The sequence below is a fragment of the Arachis hypogaea genome, chromosome 5, assembly GCF_003086295.3.
Source record: "Arachis hypogaea cultivar Tifrunner chromosome 5, arahy.Tifrunner.gnm2.J5K5, whole genome shotgun sequence".
Taxonomy (NCBI): Eukaryota; Viridiplantae; Streptophyta; class Magnoliopsida; order Fabales; family Fabaceae; genus Arachis; species Arachis hypogaea.
In genome coordinates this window covers 51,799,132-51,815,860 of record NC_092040.1, presented here as the reverse complement: position 1 = coordinate 51,815,860, position 16,729 = coordinate 51,799,132, and the positions used below count along the sequence as shown (strand labels likewise).

Genomic DNA, 16,729 nt, shown 5'->3' with positions numbered 1-16,729 from the left:
GAACTCAAACCACAGCTAATATCATTGGTGGAGGATCATTGTTCATTTGGAGGGAGTGCTAATGAAGACCCAAACCAATATCTCACAAAATTCCTGAGAATTTGCGACACTGTGAAGTCCAATGGAGTCCAGGAAGATGCCTATAAACTGCTCTTGTTCCCATTTTAACTTAGGGACAAGGCAGCTAAGTGGCTGGAATCATTCCCAAGGGGGAGCCTAACAACCTGGGATGAGGTGGAAAGCAAGTTTCTGGCACGTTTCTACCCCCCACAAAAGGTCAATAGGCTTCGATCTGAGGTTCAGACTTTTAGACAACAGGATGGTGAAACCCTCTACGAGGCATGGGAGAGGTTCAAAGAATTGATAAGGAAATGCCCACCAGACATGTTCGATGACTGGGTGCAATTGCATATTTTCTATGATGGACTTTCTTATGAATCAAGGAAGGCTGTAGACCATTCATCAGGAGGTTCATTGAACAGGAAAAAGACTGTGGAAGAAGCCATTGAAGTGATTGAGACAGTGGCTGAGAATGAGTACTACTATGCTTCAGAGAGGCACAACACTAAGGGAGTCATGGAGCTGAACCATGTTGATACAATTCTAGCCCAAAACAAGGTGTTTGCCAAGCAACTAGTAGAGCTCACCAGGAAATTAGACACAAAGCAAGTGGCTGCACTACACACACAAGATCAAGAGGAAGTAAGCACTGAAGGAGGTGATTGGGAAGAGGCCAACTATGTGGGAAACCAACAAAGGCAATCATATGATCCACATTCCAACACTTACAACCCAGGATGGAAAAACCACCCAAACTTTGGGTGGGGAAACCAGCAAACCCAACCACAAAACCACAAACCTTACAACCACAACCAACATAACAATTCCACATATCAAAAATCCAACCAAAGATCATACCAAACCACACAAAACACTTACTCCCAACCACCATATCATGGCCAAAATAATCAACCTGCCCAACCTAATCCAAACCAACAATTTCAAGATCAATTAAACAGGATAGAAGGAAGGTTAGTAAACATGGGTCAGGACATAAGTGAGTTGAAAAGCTTTAGGGATGATGTGAGATCGACCTTAAGGAACCATGGCGAAAAACTCAAGTGGATGGAGGCTCGAGTAGGAGAACTATCTCAACAGGCTCCCAAGTCAACTGCAGTGTTCCCTAGTGACACAGAAAAGAATCCTAAAGGGGAACAAAAGGGAGTGAGATGGGAAGAATGCAAGGCCATCACCATATTGAAGGAAGTCTCAGAAGAAGAAAGAATCAGACCCTCAGAAAAGGAGTCAGAAATCTTGAAAGAAGGTGTGGAAAAAGCTAAGCAGGAAAGTGAAACTGAGCAAGCCAAGGAAATGCAAAAGGAAGGCATGCTGGAAACTTACCAACCAAGAGCACCATTTCCTCAGAGGTTAGGAGGAGGTGAAAAAGGGAAAACATATTCAAGGTTTTTAGAGACATTTAAGTCTCTCCATATCAATATTCCCTTTCTTGAGATCCTCCAGCAGATGCCTACACACATCAAGTATTTGAAGGAATTGCTGAGCAAGAAAAGAGTTTTGAAGGGAGGACAAACTGTAATCATGAACAAAGAATGCAGTGCACTCATCAAGAAGGACATAGTCTCTAAGAAAACAGACCCAGGAAGTTTTCATATCCCCTGCATCATAGGGGAAACAAAAATTGACAGAGGATTCTGTGATCTAGGAGCTAGCATAAATGTGATGCCTCTGACTCTTATGAAGAGGCTACAACTGAATGAGGTAAGATCCACTGATGTAATCATACAACTGGCTGACAAAACTCAAAAGCAAGCTGAAGGGGTAGTTGAGAATGAGCTGGTGAAAGTGGGAAATTATTTCTTCCCTACAGACTTTGTCATTTTGGACATGGAGGAAAGCTACTTACACCCTATCATTCTGGGAAGGCCATTTCTAGCCACTGCTAGAGCGCTCATAGATGTAGAACAAGGAGAGCTAATTTTGAGAATACATGATGAACAGCTCATTTTCCATGTTTTCAAACCTGCATCTGAGCCTGAACCAGAATCTGAAAAGCCTAAGGATGATAGTAGCCATCTGTGTTTGGTGGAAAGCAATCCAGTAGCTGAAACTCTAAAACAGTCCTTGGAAGGCAAACAATATTTGCAAGAGTTAAAGCCACAAGAATCAAAAGAAACAGATAAGAAGGAACCTCCTGGCATAAGGGTCAATGAAGAAATCCTCAAGAGAGAGGGAAGAATTGTAAAGAAAGTGCCAAGAGGGTGGAGAAACAAGAAAATTCCCACTGAAGGTTTCTCTCCGGGAGATGAAGTGATATCAAGTCATTATCTGCCAATCCCACCTGGCCTCAAAACCATTCCTTCCCAGCTCCCTCAAGTGTTCACAATCAGGAAAGTTCTTTCTATGGAACATTTGGAAATCATAAAGGAATCAAATGGGGACGTTTTCATAGTGAGAGGAGAAGACATCAAGCACTACAATCCACCCTAACAAGGGACAACCGTCAAGCTAGTGACGTTAAAGAAGCGCTTGTTGGGAGGCAACCCAACCTGAGGTAATACTCTTTTGCTGTTTCTTTTATTTGTTTCAATAAAAAGGTGAAGTAGTTTATGTGCATTGCAAAGAATTAAGTTTGGTGTTTCACACCAAACAATGAATTCGTGGATCAATAATTCAAGGGGGAATGTGTGACTCTAAGTTTGGTGTTCCACCATACAAATCAACTGCACACAACAACCTTTGAATTATATGAAAGGAACAACCATTCTAAGCAATCACAGAAATGCTTAAAATCCTTAGCAGCAACTTCATTCCAAGGAGAATTCAAGAATTCAAAGAGCACAGGAGTAAGTAGGAGACTAAGTTTGGTGTTCTGATGAGCGGATATTTTATACGCTTTTTGGGAGTAATTTCATGTAGATTTTAGCATGTTTCAGTTAGTTTTTAGTAGAATAATATTAGTTTTTAGGCAAAAATCATATTTCTGGACTTTACTATGAGTGTGTGTATTTTTCTGTGATTTCAGGTATTTTCTGGCTGAAATTGAGGGAGTTGAGCAAAAATCTGACTTAGGCTGAAAAAGGACTGCTGATGCTGTTGGATCCTGACCTCCCTGCACTCGGAATGGATTTTCTGGAGCTACAGGAGTCCAATTGGCGCGCTCTCAACGGCGTTGGAAAGTAGACATCCAGGGCTTTCCAGCAATATATAATAGTCCATACTTTGCGCGAAGATAGACGACGTAACTTGGCGTTGAACGCCAAGTTCATGCTGCTGTCTGGAGTTAAACGCCAGAAAAACGTCATGATCCGGAGTTGAACGCCCAAAACACGTCATAACCTGGAGTTTAATGCCAAGAAAGGCCTCTACTCGTGGATAGCTTTAGTCTCAGCCCCAGCACACACCAAGTGGGCCCCAGAAGTGGATTTCTGCACCAATTATCTTTGTTTACTCATTTTCTGTAAACCTAGGCTACTAGTTTACTATTTAAACAACTTTTAGAGACTTATCTTGTACCTCATGACATTTTTCAGATCTAAATTATACACTTTGTGACGGCATGAGTCTCTAAACTCCATTGTTGGGGGTGAGGAGCTCTGCAGCATCTCGATGATTTAATACAATTCCTTTGTTTTCCATTCAAACACGCTTGTTCTTATCTAAGATGTTTATTCGCGCTTAATTGTGAAGAAGGTGATGATCCGTGACACTCATCACCTTCCTCAATCCATGAACGTGTGCCTGACAACCACCTCCGTTCTACATCAGATTGAATGAATGTCTCTTAGATTCCTTAATCAGAATCTTCGTGGTATAAGCCGGATCGATGGCGGTATTCATGAGAATCCGGAAAGTCTAAACCTTGTCTGTGGTATTCTGAGTAGGATTCCGGGATTGAATGACTGTGACGTGCTTCAAACTCCTGAGGGCTGGGCGTTAGTGACAGACGCAAAAGAATCAATGGATTCTATTCCAACCTGATTGAGAACCGACAGATGATTAGCCGTGCTGTGACAGAGCATAGGAACGTTTTCACTGAGAGGATGGGAAGTAGCCACTGACAACGGTGACACCCTACATAGAGCTTGCCATGGAAGGAACTTGTGTGTGAGAAGAGGATTTCAAGGAAGAGTTGAAGTCAAAGGACAAAGCATCTCCAAGAACTCCAACATATTCCCCATTACTGCACAACAAGTAACGCTAGTATTCTTTATTATTCCAACTTACAATTTTAAATAGTTTGGCTTCTTACAAGTAAAATCCAATTAACTTTGTGGCATCCTGACTAAGATCAATAAAATAAGTATTGATTGCTTCAAACCAATAATCTCCGTGGGATCGACCCTTACTCACGTAAGGTATTACTTGGACGACCCAGTGCACTTGCTGGTTAGTTGTGCGAATCACAAATTCGTGCACCAAGTTTTTGGCGCCGTTGCCGGGGATTGTTGAGTTTGAACAATTGAAGGCTTATTTTATTTCTTAGATTAGGAATAATTTATTTTTGTTGTTATAGAGTCATTAAATTTTGATAGGATAGTTTCTTTTCGAAAATTTCTTTTCAAAAATATTATTTTTCTTAATTAATTGTTAATTTTTCGTGAGTTTAGTGTCTTATTCTAAGTTTGGTGTTAATTGCATATTTTATTTTAAAAAAAAAAAATTTTTGACTTGTGTTCTTTGTTCTTCATTGATCTTCAAGTTGTTCTTGTTTATTTTTCTTGTTTGATCTTGAGTTTTTCTTGTTTTGTGTCTTTTCTTGTTTTTCTTGTGCTTTTTCAAAATATTAACTTTCAAAAATTATACTTTTATCCACAAAAATAATACATCTTTAAAATACATTACATTTTTAGCTCAGTTGGTTATAGCATTGGCTTATGTTCTTGGCAATTGGGCATCTTCTTTTAAAATTTTTTTTCAAAAATAATTTTTCTTTGATTGAATCTTGTGCCAAACTCTAAGTTTGGTGTTTTCTTGTTAAGTTTTCTTTAATTTTCGAAAATTTGTCTTGGTTTTCTAAAAATTTTAAGTTTGGTGTTCTTTCTTTTGTTCTTGGTGTTCTTGTGAATCTTCAAAGTGTTCTTGAGTCTTTCTTGTGTTTTAATCTTAAAATTTTTAAGTTTGGTGTTCCTTGGTGTTTTCCCTCCAAAATTTTCGAAAATAAGGAGCATTGGATCTAAAAATTTTAAGTCTTGTGTCTTTTGTGTGTTTTTCTCTTTCTTCATAAAATTCAAAATTCAAAAAAGATATCTTTTCTAACTTATTTTAAACTATATTTTCGAAAATTTTATATGAAAATTCAGATTTCAATTTCAAAATATTTTCAATTTCTTTTATTTGTTTCGTTTTTATTTTATTTTATAAAAATTCACTTTTATAAAATAAATAAAATCAACATATAAATTATCTCTTGTAATCCAATATGGAAGCAAGTAGGAATGAACAGTCCAAGAGGACTCTGGGGTCATATGCTAACCCCACTACTGCTTCATATGGGAGTAGTATTTGTATACCCTCCATTGGAGTTAGTAGCTTTGAGCTGAATCCTCAGCTCATTATCATGGTGCAGCAAAACTGCCAGTATTCTGGTCTTCCACATGAAGAACCTACAGAGTTTCTGGCACAATTTCTGCAAATTGCTGATACAGTACATGATAAGAAAGTAGATCAGGATGTCTACAGATTATTACTGTTTGCATTTGCTGTAAAAGATCAAGCTAAGAGGTGGTTGAATAACCAGCCTAAGAACAGCATAAAAACATGGAAACAGCTGTCAGAAAAATTCCTGAATCACTATTTCCCACCAAAACGGATGACACAGCTAAGGCTAAGCATCCAAGGCTTCAAACAAGGAGATAATGAATCCCTTTATGATGCCTGGGAGAGATACAGAGAGATGCTAAGAAAATGCCCCTCTGAAATGTTTTCAGAGTGGGTGCAATTAGACATCTTCTACTATGGGCTTACAGAAAAAGCTCAGATTTCTCTAGACCACTCAGCTGGTGGATCTATACATATGAGAAAAACAGTTGAAGAAGCTCAAGAGCTTATTGATACAGTTGCCAAAAACCAGCATCTGTATCTAAGCAGTGAATCTTCCATGAAAGAAGAAGCTAAAACAGTAACTGCTGAACTCAGTCCGGTGGATCAGGCTAATGAATTTAATCAGCAGTTAGACTTTCTAACTCAGCAGCTAGCCGAATTCAAGGAAATATTACAGGAAACAAGAATGGCAAACAGGAATATGGAAGTGCAATTAAAGCAGACAGAAAAGCAACTGTCAAAACAAATAGCAGAAGAATGCCAAGCAGTTCAATTAAGAAGTGGGAAAACATTAAATACCTCACTTCAAAGCAGCAGGAAGCCAAGAAATGAACAGCTGTCTACTCAAAATCCCTCTGAGGACAATCAGAGCCCAGAGAGGAATAATGCTGGCGCTGAACGCCCAGACCATGCTCATTCCTGGCGTTCAACGCCAGAAACAAGCATGAATCCGGCGTTGAACGCCCAAAGGGAACATGATTCTGGCGTTCAGACGCCAGTGACAAATGAGGAGTTGGCGTTTGACGCCACTCCAGCTTCCACCCCTGGCATTCAAACGCCAGTGGGAAATCAGTCACATACAAGTGCTGATAACAACCCTTCTAAAAAGGCTTCCCAACCCACTTCTGTAGGTAATAAACCTGCAGCAACTAAGGTTGAGGAATACAAAGCCAAGATGCCTTATCCTCAAAAACTCCGCCAAGCGGAACAGGATAAGCAATTTGCCCGCTTTGCAGACTATCTCAGGACTCTTGAAATAAAGATTCCGTTTGCAGAAGCACTTGAGCAAATACCATCTTATGCTAAGTTCATGAAAGAGATCTTAAGTCATAAAAAGGATTGGAGGGAAACTGAAAAAGTTTACCTCACTGAAGAATGCAGTGCAGTCATTCTGAAAAGCTTACCTGAGAAGCTTAAAGATCCTAGGAGCTTTATGATACCATGCACATTAGAGGGTACTTGTGCCAAGCAAGCTTTATGTGATCTTGGGGCAAGTATCAACCTAATACCTGCATCTACTATCAGAAAGCTTGGTTTAACTGAAGAAATCAAACCAACCAGGATATGTCTTCAACTTGCTGATGGCTCCATTAAATACCCATCAGGAGTGATTGAAGACATGATTGTCAAGGTTGGGCCATTCGCCTTCCCTACTGACTTTGTGGTGCTGGAAATGGAGGAGCACAAGAGTGCAACTCTCATTCTAGGAAGACCTTTCCTAGCAACTGGCCGAACCCTCATTGATGTCCAAAAAGGGGAAGTAACCTTGAGAGTCAATGAGGAGGAGTTTAAGTTGAATGTTGTCAAAGCCATGTAACATCCAGACACCCCAAATGACTGCATGAGTGTTGATATTATCGATTCTCTGGTAAGAGAGGTCAATATGGCTGAGAGTCTTGAATCAGAGCTAGAGGACATCTTTAAAGATGTTCAGCCTGATTTGGAGGAATCAGAGAAGATAATAGAACCTCTGAAAATCCCTCAAGAAGAGGAGAAACCTCCAAAATCCGAACTCAAACCATTACCACCATCCTTGAAATATGCATTTCTGGGAGAAGGTGATACCTTTCCTGTAATTATAAGCTCTACCTTAGAGCCACAGGAAGAAGAAGCACTAATTCAAGTGCTAAGGACACACAAGACAGCTCTTGGGTGGTCCATCAGTGATCTTAAGGGCATTAGCCCAGCCAGATGCATGCACAAGATCTTACTGGAGGATGACACCAAGCCAGTGGTTCAACCACAAAGGCGGCTGAATCCAGCCATGAAAGAAGTGGTGCAGAAAGAGGTCACTAAATTACTAGAGGCTGGGATTATTTATCCTATTTCTGACAGCCCCTGGGTGAGCCCTGTCCAAGTTGTTCCTAAGAAAGGTGGCATGACAGTGGTTCATAATGAAAAAAATGAACTGGTTCCTACAAGAACAGTTACAGGGTGGCGTATGTGTATTGATTATAGAAAGCTCAATACAGCCACCAGAAAGGATCATTTTCCTTTACCATTCATAGACCAGATGCTAGAAAGACTAGCAGGTCATGAATACTACTGCTTCCTGGATGGATATTCAGGTTATAATCAAATTGCAGTAGATCCCCAGGATCAGGAGAAAACGGCATTCACATGCCCATCTGGAGTATTTGCATACAGAAGGATGCCATTTGGCCTGTGCAATGCACCTGCAACCTTTCAGAGATGCATGCTCTCAATTTTCTCTGATATGGTGGAAAAATTCCTGGAAGTCTTCATGGATGACTTTTCAGTATTTGGATACTCATTCAGCTCCTGCCTTAACCATTTAGCACTTGTTCTGAAAAGATGCCAAGAGACTAACCTGGTTTTAAACTGGGAAAAGTGTCACTTTATGGTGACTGAGGGGATAGTCCTTGGGCACAAAATCTCGAACAAGGGGATAGAGGTGGATCAAGCTAAGGTAGAGGTAATTGAAAAATTACCACCACCTGCCAATGTTAAGGCAATCAGAAGCTTTCTGGGGCATGCAGGATTCTATAGGAGGTTTATAAAGGATTTTTCAAAAATCGCCAAACCTCTGAGCAACCTGCTAGCTGCTGACACGCCATTTATCTTTGATAAAGAGTGTCTGCAGGCATTTGAGACTCTGAAAGCTAAATTGGTTACAGCACCAATCATCTCTGCACCAGACTGGACATTACCATTTGAATTGATGTGTGATGCCAGTGACCATGCCATTGGTGCAGTATTGGGACAAAGGCATGACAAGCTTCTGCACGTCATTTACTATGCTAGCCGTGTTCTAAATGATGCACAGAAGAATTACACAACTACAGAAAAAGAGCTACTTGCAGTGGTTTACGCCATTGATAAATTCAGATCCTATTTAGTAGGATCAAAAGTGATTGTGTACACTAATCATGCTGCTTTTAAATATCTACTCACAAAGCAGGATTCAAAACCCAGACTCATCAGATGGGTGTTGCTTCTGCAAGAGTTTGATATAGAAATAAGAGACAGAAAAGGGACAGAGAATCAAGTAGCAGATCATTTGTCCCGAATAGAACCAGTAAAAGGGGCGTCCCTCCCTCTCACTGAAATCTCTGAAACTTTTCCAGATGAGCAACTCTTTGCCATCCAGGAAGTGCCATGGTTTGCAGACATTGCAAACTACAAGGCAGTGAGATTCATAGCCAAAGAGTACAGTAGGGTGCAATCAAAGAAATTAATCACAGATGCAAAGTACTATCTTTGGGATGAACCATATCTCTTTAAGAGATGTGAAGACGGAGTAATCCGTAGATGTGTGCCTAAGGAAGAAGCGCAAAAGATTCTATGGCACTGCCATGGATCACAGTATGGAGGACATTTTGGAAGTGAGCGAACAGCCACAAGAGTCTTCCAAAGTGGCTTCTACTGGCCCACTCTCTATAAAGATTCCCGAGCATTTGTGCTTAATTGTGACAGTTGCCAAAGATCAGGCAACCTACCTCACAGTTATGCCATGCCTCAACAAGGAATCTTGGAGATTGAGTTGTTTGATGTGTGGGGTATTGACTTCATGGGACCTTTCCCACCATCATACTCAAACACTTATATTCTGGTGGCAGTGGATTATGTATCCAAATGGGTGGAGGCTATAGCAACACCCACTAATGACACTAAAACAGTGTTAAAATTCCTCCAGAAACATATTTTCAGCAGATTTGGTATCCCTAGAGTATTAATCAGTGATGGGGGCACTCATTTCTGCAATAAACAGCTTTACTCTGCTCTGGTACATTATGGAGTTAGCCACAGGGTAGCTACTCCATATCACCCACAAACTAATGGGCAAGCTAAAGTCTCAAATAGAGAACTCAAAAGAATCCTGGAACGGACTGTAATTAACCGTAAAAAGGATTGGGCAAGAAGCTTGGATGATGCTCTGTGGGCATACAGAACAGCATTTAAGACCCCTATAGGGACCTCTCCATACCAACTTGTGTATGGAAAGGCATGTCACTTGCCAGTGGAACTGGAACACAAGGCCTATTGGGCAACCAGATTCCTAAACCTTGATGCCAAGTTAGCTGGAGAAAAACGATTGCTCCAGTTAAATGAGCTAGAGGAATTTAGACTCAATGCTTTCGAGAATGCAAAAATTTACAAGGAGAAAGCAAAAAGATGGCATGATAAGAAATTGTCATCCAGAGTCTTTGAGCCAGGGCAGAAAGTTCTGCTATTCAATTCTAGGCTCAAATTATTCCCTGGGAAATTAAAATCCCGGTGGAGAGGTCCATATGTAATTACAAGTGTGTCACCATATGGATACGTAGAGCTTCAGGATAATGAATCTAACAAAAAGTTCATTGTTAATGGACAGAGAGTTAAACATTATCTTGAAGGCAACTTCGAGCAAGAATGCTCAAAACTGAGACTTGATTAGAGCTCAGTGGTAGTCCAGCTAAAGACAATAAAGAAGCGCTTGTTGGGAGGCAACCCAGCCATTTACAAAGTTTATTTACTAATTAAATAAATTTTCTTTTCTTTACAGGTATGAGTCCAAGTATCTTCAAAGGTGAAATAGCAATTGGTTGAAGTCACAGAGTTACAGGGAAATTTGGAAGCTCACTGGCGTGAGAAAGCCAGTAAGAAACACTTTGGGCGTTGAACGCCCAAAAGAAGCACCCACTGGGCGTTTAACGCCAGTAAGGGTAGCCATCTGGGCGTTAAACGCCAGAAAGGAGCATCTTCTGGGTGTTAAACGCCAGAAAGAAGCACCTTCTGGGCGTTTAACGCCAGTCTGCTAGCATCCTGGGCGTTCAGAAAAACGCCCAGTGACAAAGGACTTCCTGGCGTTCAACGCCAGAAAGAAGCATCAGCTGGGCGTTGAACGCCCAGGAGAAGCAACAATTGGGCGTTAAACGCCCAAAACATGCATCATTTGGGCGTTTAACGCCAGGATGGTGGGAGGAGGTAAAAATTCATTTTTAATCCTAATTTTTCTAAATTTTTATGTTTCAATTCATGATTTCTTACATAAACATGTTCCAAATGTCATCCTTCAATTCCAAAATTTTTAATCCTAATTTCTAAAAACACTAATTTCTAAAATTCCTTTTTCAAAAATATCAAATATATCTTAATTCATAAACCCAAAACTTTTTTCCAATCCAAATCTTTTTCAAATCTTTTTCAACTCATCATATCTTTTGGATTTTGAAATTGCCTCTCCCTCTATTCCTCTCCTGTCCTTTCTTTTGCTTGAGGACAAGCAAACCTCTAAGTTTGGTGTGAGTTGCCATGATCACTGAGCTAAAACTCATCAAGATCATGGCACCTAAGGGAACAAGAAGAGCAAGGATGTGAACTTAAGGGAGCTGAAGCGTCAGAAATTAATTCTTGAAGGCACCCTACAGACTAGAGGAACATCCACTTCCCAAAATACAGGTTGTTAAGTTCTAATTCTAGCTTTAACTCTGTGATAGTATTATTATAGGATTTTACCTTAGAAGTTATATAGGAGTAGTAGTAATTAGCATATCTATTTTGGTTTTATTTCCAATTAAGTTATAATTTATTTTTCCCATCATCATCAAACATGAATAAAATAGTAGATTTGTAGAATAAAGAGGCAATTAAATTTTTTTGAGTCTTAATAAGGAAAATTCTAATTATTTATATGTGGTGGCAATACTTTTTGTCTTCTGAATGAATGCTTGAACAGTGCATATTTTTGATCTTGTTGTTTATGAATGTTAAAATTGTTGGCTCTTGAAAGAATGATGAACAAAGAGAAATGTTATTGATGATCTGAAAAATCATGAAATTGATTCTTGAAGCAAGAAAAAGCAGTGAAAAAGCAAAAGCTTGAAAAAAAAAAGTGGCGAAAAAAAAATAGAAAGAAAAAGAAAAAGCAAGCAGAAAAAAGCCAATAGCCCTTAAAACCAAAAGGCAAGGGTAAAAAGGATCCAAGGCTTTGAGCATCAATGGATAGGAGGGCCCAAGGAAATAAAATCCAGGCCTAAGCGGCTAAATCAAGCTGTCCCTAACCATGTGCTTGTGTCATGAAGGTCCAAGTGAAAAGCTTGAGACTGAGTGGTTAAAGTCGTGATCCAAAGCAAAAAGAGTGTGCTTAAGAGCTCTGGACACCTCTAACTGGGGACTCTAGCAAAGCTGAGTCACAATCTGAAAAGGTTCCCCCAGTTATGTGTCTGTGGCATTTATGTATCCGGTGGTAATACTGGAAAACAAAATGCTTAAGGCCACGGCCAAGACTCAATAAGTAGCTGTGTTCAAGAATCAACATACTAAACTAGGAGAGTCAATAACACTATCTGAATTCTGAGTTCCTATGGATGCCAACCATTCTGAATTTCAAAGGATAAAGTGAGATGCCAAAACTGTTCAGAAGCAAAAAGCTACAAGCCCCGCTCATCTAATAAGAATCTAAGCTTCACTTAAAACTCTGAGATATTATTGTTTCTTAATTTCTTTTCATCCTATTTTATTTATCTAGTTGCTTGAGGACAAGCAACAGTTTAAGTTTGGTGTTGTGATGAGCGGATATTTTATACGCTTTTTGGGAGTAATTTCATGTAGATTTTAGCATGTTTCAGTTAGTTTTTAGTAGAATAATATTAGTTTTTAGGCAAAAATCATATTTCTGGACTTTACTATGAGTGTGTGTATTTTTCTGTGATTTCAGGTATTTTCTGGCTGAAATTGAGGGAGTTGAGCAAAAATCTGACTTAGGCTGAAAAAGGACTGCTAATGCTGTTGGATCCTGACCTCCCTGCACTCGGAATGGATTTTCTGGAGCTACAAGAGTCCAATTGGCGCGCTCTCAACGGCGTTGGAAAGTAGACATCCAGGGCTTTCCAGCAATATATAATAGTTCATACTTTGCGCGAAGATAGACGATGTAACTTGGCGTTGAACGCCAAGTTCATGCTGCTGTCTGGAGTTAAACGCCAGAAAAACGTCATGATCCGGAGTTGAACGCCCAAAACACGTCATAACCTGGAGTTTAACGCCAAGAAAGGCCTCTACTCGTGGATAGCTTTAGTCTCAGCCCCAGCACACACCAAGTGGGCCCCAGAAGTGGATTTCTGCACCAATTATCTTTGTTTACTCATTTTCTGTAAACCTAGGCTACTAGTTTACTATTTAAACAACTTTTAGAGACTTATCTTGTACCTCATGACATTTTTCAGATCTGAATTATACACTTTGTGACGGCATGAGTCTCTAAACTCCATTGTTGGTGGTGAGGAGCTCTGCAGCGTTGGTGGACGAAATTGTGATCACTTGTTATGTATTTATAAAGGATGTATACTCTGAGGGCATTGTTTATTTTCTTCACAATCTCGTTCAACTAACCAGCAAGTGTACTGGGTCGTCCAAGTAATAACCTTACGTGAGTAAGGGTCGAATCCACAGAGATTGTTGGTATGAAGCAAGCTATGGTCACCTTGCAAATCTCAGTTAGGCAGATTAAAATAGTTTATGGGTTTTCGAATAATTAATAATAAAAAGAAGAAATAATAAAAGGGATAGAACACTTATGCAGATTCATTGGTAGAGGTATCTTTTAAGTATATACAGCTGCTGCATGGCTCAAGCACGCCTGCTCTCCTACTGCTTCTACTCAATTCTTCTTACTCCTTTCCATGGCAAGCTTTGTATAGGGGTTCACCATCAACTGTGGCTACTTTCATTCCTCACGGGGAAATAACCTGTGCGGCTGTCACTCGCACAGCTAACCAGTCTGGAGGCATCACCCATGGCTGATGGCTACATCCCATCCTCGCAGTGAAAACTATGCAAACGCACTCTGTCACAGTACGGCTAATCACCGGTTGGTTCCCGCTCCTACTGGAATAGAATCCCTCTTTTGCGTCTGTCACCAACGCCCAGCAGGTTAAAGTTTGAAGCACGTCACGGTCACTCATGATCGGAATCCTACTCGGAACACCACAGACAAGGTTGGACTTTCCGGACTCCCAGGATCCTACTCGGAACACCACAGACAAGGTTGGACTTTCCGGATCCAGATGAATGCCGCCAACTATCTAACTTATACCACGAAGATTCTGTTGGGGAATCTAAGAGATACGCATTCAAGCTCTATTGCATGTAGAACGGACATGGTTGTCAATCACGCGCATTCATAAGTGAGAATGATAATGAGGGTAATCTGACTCATCACATTCATCATGTTCTTGGGTACGAATGAATATCTTGGAATAAGAATAAGAGAGATTTGAATAAAAGAAGATAGAATTTCATTAATACTTGAGGTACAGCAGAGCTCCACACCCTTAATCTATGGTGTGCAGAAACTCCACCGTTGAAAATACATAAGCAAAGGGTTCAGGCATGGCCGAATGGCCAGCCCTCTCCATGATCAAGTGACCGAATAATGAAAGACTTAAAGTGGTCAAAAGATGGTCAAAAGATGTCTAATACAATAGATAAATGTCCTATATATACTAGACTAGCTTCTAGGGTTTACATGAGTAAGTAATTGATGCATAAATCCACTTCCGGGGCCCACTTGGTGTGTGCTTGGGCTGAGCTTGATGAATTCACGTGCTAAGGCATATCTTGGCGTTGAACTCTGAGTTATGACGTGTTTTGGGCGTTCAACTCCGGATCATGACGTTTTTCTGGCGTTTTACTCTAGACAGAAGCGTGTACTTGGCGTTTAACGCCAAGTTACGTCGTCATTCCTCGAATAAAGTATGGACTATTATATATTGCTGGAAAGCTCTGGATGTGTACTTTCCAACGCCGTTGAGAGCGCGCCAATTGGAGTTCTGTAGCTCCAGAAAATCTATTTCGAGTGCAGGGAGGTCAGATTCCAACAGCATCAGCAGTCCTTTTGTCAGCCTTCTTCAGAGTTTTGCTCAAATCCCTCAATTTCAGTCAGAATTTACCTGAAATCACAGAAAAACACACAAACTCATAGTAAAGTCCAGAAATGTGAATTTAACATCAAAACTAGTGAAAACATCCCTAAAAGTAGCTTAAACTTACTAAAAACTATATGAAAACAATGCCAAAAAGCGTATAAATTATCCGCTCATCACAACACCAAACTTAAATTGTTGCTTGTCCCCAAGCAACTGAAAATCAAATAGGATAAAAAGAAGAGAATATACTATAAAGTCCAAAATATCAATGAATATTAATTTAATTAGATGAGCGGGACTTGTAGCTTTTTGCTTCTGAACAGTTTTGGCATCTCACTTTTTCCTTTGAAGTTTAGAGTGATTGGCTTCTCTAGGAACTTAGAATTTCAGATAGTGTTATTGACTTTCCTAGTTAGGCATGTTGATTCTTGAACACAGCTACTTTATGAGTCTTGGCCTTGGCCCTAAGCACTTTGTCTTCCAGTATTACCACCGGATACACAAATGCCACAGACACATAACTGGGTGAACCTTTTCAGATTGTGACTCAGCTTTGCTAAAGTCCCCAGTTAGTGGTGTCCAGAGCTCTTAAGCACACTCTTTAGCTTTGGATCACGACTTTAACCACTCAGTCTCAAGCTTTTCACTTGGACCTTCATGACACAAGCACATGGTTAGGGACAGCTTGTTTTAGCCGCTTAGGCCTGGATTTTTAATTTCCTTGGGCCCTCCTATCCATTAATGCTCAAAGCCTTGGATCCTTGCTACCCTTGCCTTTTGGTTTTAAGGGCTATTGGCTTTTTCTGCTTGCTTTTTCTTTCTATTTATTTATTTATTTTTTTTTTTTTTCGCCACTTTTTTTTTTTCACTGCTTTTTCTTGTTTCAAGAATCAATTCATGAATTTTTCAGTTCATCAATAACATTTCTCTTTGTTCATCATTCTTTCAAGAGCCAACAATTTTAACACTCATAAACAACAAGATCAAAAATATGCACTGTTCAAGCATTCATTCAGAAAACAAAAATTATTGCCACCACATCAATATAATTAAATTAAATTCACTAATAATTTCGAAAATTATGTACTTCTTGTTCTTTTGAATTAAAACATTTTTCTTTTAAGATAGGTGAAAGACTAATGGATTTTATTCATAGCTTTAAGGCATGGTTTACACACTAATGATCATGAAGTAGAAACACAAAAACATAGATAAACATAACACTTAAAAACCGAAAACAGAAAGAAAATAAAGAACAAGGAATGAATCCACCTCTTAGTGGCGTCTTCTTCTTGAAGTACCAATGATGTTCTTCAACTCTTCTATGTCCCTTCCTTGCCTTTGTTGCTCCTCTCTCATAGCTCTTTGATCTTCTCTTATTTCTTGGAGAGTGAGGGCGTGTTCATGGTGTTCCACCCTTAGTTGTTCCACATTATGGCTCAAGTCTTCTAAGGAGGTACTGAGTTGCTCCCAATAGTTGTTAGGAGGAAAGTGCATTCCATGAGGCATTTGTTGATGAACTTCCTCATGTTCTTCTTGAGGGCCGTGAGGAACTTCCCTTGTTTGCTCCATCCTTTTCTTGGTGATGGGCTTGTCTTCTTCAATGGAGACATCTCCATCTATGATAACTCCGGCTGAATAACATAGATGGCATATGAGGTGGGGGAAGGCTAGCCGTGCCATGTATGAAGGCTTGTCAGCTATTTTGTAGAGTTCATTGGCTATGACTTCATGAACTTCTACTTCCTCTCCAATCATGATGCTATGAATCATGATTGCCCGATCCACAGTAACTTCAG

General features: G+C 39.9%; 1 non-coding gene across 1 annotated transcript; it reads right to left on the bottom strand.

The window, feature by feature from the left end:
- Window positions 1–282: 282 nt before the first annotated feature.
- On the bottom strand, window positions 283–386 carry LOC112805051 (small nucleolar RNA R71). The gene has a single exon (XR_003203664.1). It is a non-coding gene; the product is annotated as a small nucleolar RNA R71 (small nucleolar RNA).
- Window positions 387–16,729: the final 16,343 nt, after the last annotated feature.